Consider the following 6,000-nt stretch of genomic DNA (forward strand, 5'->3'; position numbering starts at 1 on the left):
GGAAAAGTGCCTTGACCTTCTCGCCATGCAGCCCCTGTTGGATGAGGAACTCATTGTGACACTCAGGAATGTGTTGCATGGCACTCCCAGAGACTAGTGGGATGTAGTAGGCCAGGAGACCAACACCTGGGCGTGTTGGTCTCTGAGGACTATGAGGACGAATTGGCTGAGAGTTCGAACCCGAGTACAGGGTGAAGACGAAAGCCTTAGACATTTTGCCTATATGTACAGGTCTCTGTGCCAACGTTGGCAGCCTCAGATCAGTGAGGAGGACTTCATTAAACTCATTTTAGAGAATGTGAATCCTAAACTCACAAGCCAGCTGCGAAGCAGTGGAGTGAACACGGTGGATTGCGTTGGTTCGACTTGGACAACAGTTGGCAAAAGACAGGGAAAATCAGCATGTTTATGACCAGAGAGTACAGACAACAACACCAAAAACAAGACAGGATAATGCTGTAAAAGTCACAGTCACTGTGAATACAGTCACTTCTTCCAAAGCTCCAGCACCGTTCTGTTGGCGTTGCAAGGGCGCACATGCTCCTGCTACACGTCCCCTTGCGGATGATGGAAAGAAAAGTAAGGGATATCAGTCTTTTTCAGGACAAGGTCCCCAGGCTGGTGCCAACACGGTAACATCTGTGCAATTATTTTCACCAAAGCTTAACGCATCTCACCCACTTAAACAAACCTCAAAGCAGCCATCACTCCAATTGATGGTGCCCGTAGCGATAGGACATTGGAAAGGGAGAGCGATTGTGGACACTGGCTCCTCCTTCACACTGCTGAATCGGGGCCTATGGACAGCAATGAAGGAAAGGGGAAAAGGTGACATGACTCCTTGGACTAAGGGTCCCATATACTTGGCCGATGGAGAGCAGAAAACACCAGTGGGTCAGAGTGAAGTGAAGTAAACTTACATGGCAACTTACAATGGACTCAAGCCACTGCTGTAGGTGTTAGCTTTCGCTAGCAGAAGCCTAAACAAAGCGGAGAGAAATTACTCAACCACCGAACTGGAGTGCCTAGCTGTTGTGTGGTCCGGAAATAATAAAATCTTCCGACTTTATTATTATTATTATTTTCTAGATAAACTTTATTTTGACGCGCTACTCCTCCCACAGTTTGGGCCTGACAGACTGCAGTATGCTTATGCAGACTGACGATCACATAATCATCTCTGTGTCCTGTACAGACCACCATCGGAGGCCGGTCTCTCTGATGTGGGACCTAAGACGAGGGAGTGGCTGCACGTCATTGAGCTGGACATCTGATGATGATACACGAAAGAAGGAAGACGCCTAAGTATCACTTCTGCTTTTAATATATTGTAATATATGTATTATCTGTTTGTTTATGTTTTTAATATATGTTTCATATACGTTTCATCACATAATCAGCTCAATATACAATATATTGTAATATATGTATTATCTGTTTGTTTATGTTTTTATTCTTCTTCCTTCTTTCAAGATAAAGTTTATTTTGCCGCACGTCTACTCCCACAGTTTGAGCCTGACAGACTGCACAGTATGCTTATGCAGACTGCCTATTACAAAATCACCTCTGTGTCCTGTACAGACCACCATCGGAGGCCGGTCTCTTTGATGTGGGACCTGAGACGAGGGAGTGGCTGCACGTCATTGAGCTGGACATCTGATGATGATACACGAAAGAAGGAAGACGCCTAAGTATCACTTCTGCTTTTAATATATTGTAATATATGTATTATCTGTTTGTTAATGTTTTTAATATATGTTTCATATACGTTTCATCACATAATCACCTCAATATACAATATATTGTAATATATGTATTATCTGTTTATGTTTTTATTCTTCTTCTTTCTTTCAAGATAAAGTTTATTTTTCCGCGCGTCTACTCCCACAGTTTGGGCCTGACAGACTGCACAGTATGCTTATGCAGACTGCCTATCACATAATCACCTCTGTGTCCTGTACAGACCACCATCGGAGGCCGGTCTCTTTGATGTGGGACCTGAGACGAGGGAGTGGCTGCACGTCATTGAGCTGGACATCTGATGATGACACACGAAAGAAGGAAGATGCCTGAGTATCACTTCTGTTTTTATTATATTGTAATATATGTATTATCTGTTTGTTTATGTTTTTATTCTTCTTCTTTCTTTCAAGATAAAGTTTATTTTGCCGCACGTCTACTCCCACAGTTTGGGCCTGACAGACTGCACAGTATGCTTATGTAGACTGCCTATCACATAATCACCTCTGTGTCCTGTACAGACCACCATTGGAGGCCGGTCTCTTTGATGTGGGACCTGAGACGAGGGCGTGGCTGCACGTCATTGAGCTGGACATCTGATGATGACACGAAAGAAGGAAGACGCCAGAGTATCACTTCTGTTTTTAATCCTACTATAATTCTAGTAACCTCTGTGCGTGCGTTTGTAGTGGTGGTGGTGGTGAAGCTACCCGGTTCTCCCCACTGGCTGGACCAATTGCTCTGATTTTGCACACAGCCATTGACCATTACCATCTGAACTTAACTGTGAAGCCCGTTTTTCAATTTCATCAAATCTCAGCTTCTTATTAGCGTTTTTGTGTCAAAGAATGTCGTCCCATAGCTGCGGCTGCCCAGCTATGGGACAAACTGCCTCCCGGGTTGCCAGATCATGTGCGTATATCCCCCCACGGCTGCGCCGACCGGGTATGGTCTAGTATATTGTAATTTATGTATGATCTGTTTGTTAATGTTTTTAATATATGTTTCATTTTGTCTCGCTGTTGATTTTCAGTGACCTTTTGGAGTTACATCATGGCAAGGTAACAACACAATCCACACACACACGCGCGCCTACGCGCACACACACACACACACACACACACACACACACACACACACACACACACACACACACACACACACACACACACACACACATACAGATTTACACACTATATGTGTGTAAATCAAATCATGATGTGTACGTAAAGACTTTCTTAGACTGCCTATCACATAATCACCTCTGTGTCCTGTACAGACCACCATCGGAGGCCGGTCTCTTTGATGTGGGACCTGAGACGAGGGAGTGGCTGCACGTCATTGAGCTGGACATCTGATGATGACACACGAAAGAAGGAAGATGCCTGAGTATCACTTCTGTTTTTAATATATTGTAATATATGTATTATCTGTTTGTTTATGTTTTTATTCTTCTTCTTTCTTTTAAGATAAAGTTTATTTTTCCGCACGTCTACTCCCACAGTTTGGGCCTGACAGACTGCACAGTATGCTTATGCAGACTGCCTATTACATAATCACCTCTGTGTCCTGTACAGACCACCATCGGAGGCCGGTCTCTTTGATGTGGGACCTGAGACGAGGGAGTGGCTGCACGTCATTGAGCTGGACATCTGATGATGACACACGAAAGAAGGAAGATGCCTGAGTATCACTTCTGTTTTTAATATATTGTAATATATGTATTATCTGTTTGTTTATGTTTTTATTCTTCTTCTTTCTTTCAAGATAAAGTTTATTTTGCCGCACGTCTACTCCCACAGTTTGGGCCTGACAGACTGCACAGTATGCTTATGTAGACTGCCTATCACATAATCACCTCTGTGTCCTGTACAGACCACCATTGGAGGCCGGTCTCTTTGATGTGGGACCTGAGACGAGGGCGTGGCTGCACGTCATTGAGCTGGACATCTGATGATGACACGAAAGAAGGAAGACGCCAGAGTATCACTTCTGTTTTTAATATATTGTAATTTATGTATGATCTGTTTGTTAATGTTTTTAATATATGTTTCATTTTGTCTCGCTGTTGATTTTCAGTGACCTTTTGGAGTTACATCATGGCAAGGTAACAACACAATCCACACACACACGCGCGCCTACGCGCGCACACACACACACACACACACACACACACACACACACACACACACACACACACACACACACACACACACATACAGATTTACACACTATATGTGTGTAAATCAAATCATGATGTGTACGTAAAGACTTTCTTAGACTGCCTATCACATAATCACCTCTGTGTCCTGTACAGACCACCATCGGAGGCCGGTCTCTTTGATGTGGGACCTGAGACGAGGGAGTGGCTGCACGTCATTGAGCTGGACATCTGATGATGACACACGAAAGAAGGAAGATGCCTGAGTATCACTTCTGTTTTTAATATATTGTAATATATGTATTATCTGTTTGTTTATGTTTTTATTCTTCTTCTTTCTTTTAAGATAAAGTTTATTTTTCCGCACGTCTACTCCCACAGTTTGCGCCTGACAGACTGCACAGTATGCTTATGCAGACTGCCTATTACATAATCACCTCTGTGTCCTGTACAGACCACCATCGGAGGCCGGTCTCTTTGATGTGGGACCTGAGACGAGGGAGTGGCTGCACGTCATTGAGCTGGACATCTGATGATGACACACGAAAGAAGGAAGATGCCTGAGTATCACTTCTGTTTTTAATATATTGTAATATATGTATTATCTGTTTGTTTATGTTTGTAATATGTTTCATTTTGTCTCGCTGTTGATTTGCAGTGACCTTCAGATTAATTAAACTGTGTGATGAAGCAAGGGAAAGTCATTCATCATTGGTGGTTTTGCCATTACCTGAGGAGGAAATTGCAAGGCAAAATGCATGGTTTCAACCAAGAATGTATATTCTGGAAGGTTTTGTACAGGATGTACACCTGTGGCTATCAGAGGTGAAACAGCAAATGCATGTCATTGTTCAGAAGGAACTACCAATACATGTCACTGTTGAAAAGGAGCCACAAACACCGGTCACTGCTGAAAGTGAAATGTTGAGTGCTGTACATTCTGATGACATTGGACCCCATGACAGTATATCAAATGTATCAAAATCCACACACAAATCCACTCCATCAAAATTATCTTCAACTTCATCTGCTCATCATAGCTCAGGCTGAAAAGGCTGCTCTCATGGAACAGGTGGCTGCCTTACACAAAAAATATGAAATTGAAGCATAACAGGAACAACTCAGAATGCAAAAGGAGCAACTGGAAATGGAGACTCAGCTGGCAGCAGCAAATGCAAAGGCCCATGTACTGGAAACCATGGGCCAAGGAACTCATCAAGAGTGTCAAGTGGGACAAACTCAAAGAAAGGAGTTGCTGCTCCAAAGGAAACAACCCCATTCAACCCAAAAGCAAATACATACCTACCTGATCAAACTCCACAAAAAGGAAACAATGGAAACCACAAAGCCTCCCTCCCAGCCACAGGTTGTGAGACCAAAACAACCACTTCATGAAAAATCTGCCAAAGCTCATTACATGACTCCTCTAATGCAATACTCTCTCCCCAGGCAAAATGTTCAAACCGAAAATATAATAAATCAAAATGTGCAAACTGAAAATGTACAGCTTCATGGGAAAAATAATGTTCAAGGTCATGTCACTCACACTACACCCCCTGCAGGTGATATTTGTAATGTGCTACGAAGACAGAATGAAAAAACTGCTTTACTGGTTAAGCAAAATCTGTATTCCACTTTACCACCAAGAGACATTCCAGTTTATGATGGTGACCCATTGCAATATGAAATGTTTATCAGGGCATTTGAGAGAGGAGTGGAGAAAAAGACTGACGATTACAGTGACTGCTTACATTACTTTGAACAATATACAAAAGGCCATCCATACAAGCTCGGATAAACCTGGAGGAACAAGGCATGCAAGCTACAGGAGAGGCATGGACATCGTGCTAAGCTTTCTGACCTTGTACAATTCATAGAGAGACAGGTAAAAATACTGTCTGACCCACTGTTTGGAAACATCCAAGATGCTAAGCAAACTACAACTGTCAAAACCTCAACCATCATCAAACCAAGAGACACAAGAGACATTCCAAGAAGCAGTTTTGCCACAACAGTAACACCCATAGAAACAGCAGTGCAGTCAAATGGAGTGGAAAGACATATGCATTTTTGGACCATAGAAGCACATCCACATTCTG

The sequence above is a fragment of the Gymnoscopelus microlampas genome (genome assembly GCF_963454915.1).
Source record: "Gymnoscopelus microlampas genome assembly, chromosome: 20".
NCBI lineage: Eukaryota > Metazoa > Chordata > Actinopteri > Myctophiformes > Myctophidae > Gymnoscopelus > Gymnoscopelus microlampas.